This window comes from Entamoeba invadens (assembly GCF_000330505.1).
Source record: "Entamoeba invadens IP1 unplaced genomic scaffold scaff_1105074726547, whole genome shotgun sequence".
Lineage (NCBI taxonomy): Eukaryota > Evosea > Mastigamoebida > Endamoebidae > Entamoeba > Entamoeba invadens.
Genome location: NW_004191693.1, coordinates 32113 through 32803, shown reverse-complemented (window position 1 = coordinate 32803; position 691 = coordinate 32113).

Below are 691 nucleotides of genomic sequence, written 5' to 3'. Positions count from 1 at the left end.
TTTTCTTGGTTTATTCCTTTTTGTTACTTTTCTTTTAATTTTAATAGTTTTTACCATTTCTTTTTCGAATGTTAAAACATTTCGAATATTTTCGACTTTGATTATTTTTTCATCGTTTTCATTAATTGAAATTAATTTAAGATAAATTTCTTCAATCAGGAGATAATTTAAATCATATTGGTTTGCATCCATTTAAAATTGTGTAGAATGAACAACAATTTTCTTAATATCAATGGGCTTTTGAATGAAATAATCCCTTGTTATCATTTTGTTGTTATACATTCTTGTGATGTTTGTAATATTTTTTAAATGTACTTTGGTATTTTTCTTCTGAATTTTCCTTGTAACATTTGTTGAACCATTTTAAAATTTTATTTTCTGGGTCTAGGAAAATCCATTTTTAAAAATTGCCTTTTCAATAATTCGCCTATTTTGACCTTTAATTTTCAACAAAATTTCAATTCATTTGAACTTTTGTTGAATATTTATTTAAAACCCGTTTACAAAAATAAATGAATTTGTATTATTGGATTTATTACAAAAATATATACTGTTTACAGAAGGCTGAAAAATCACTTGACAAAGAAAAAAGGGATGACAAAATTCTATTTTTAATTTTCAGAGTAATTATAATTGGGGTTTGAGAACCATCATTAGGGGATTTTGTTTACATGTCTTATATAAAAAAATA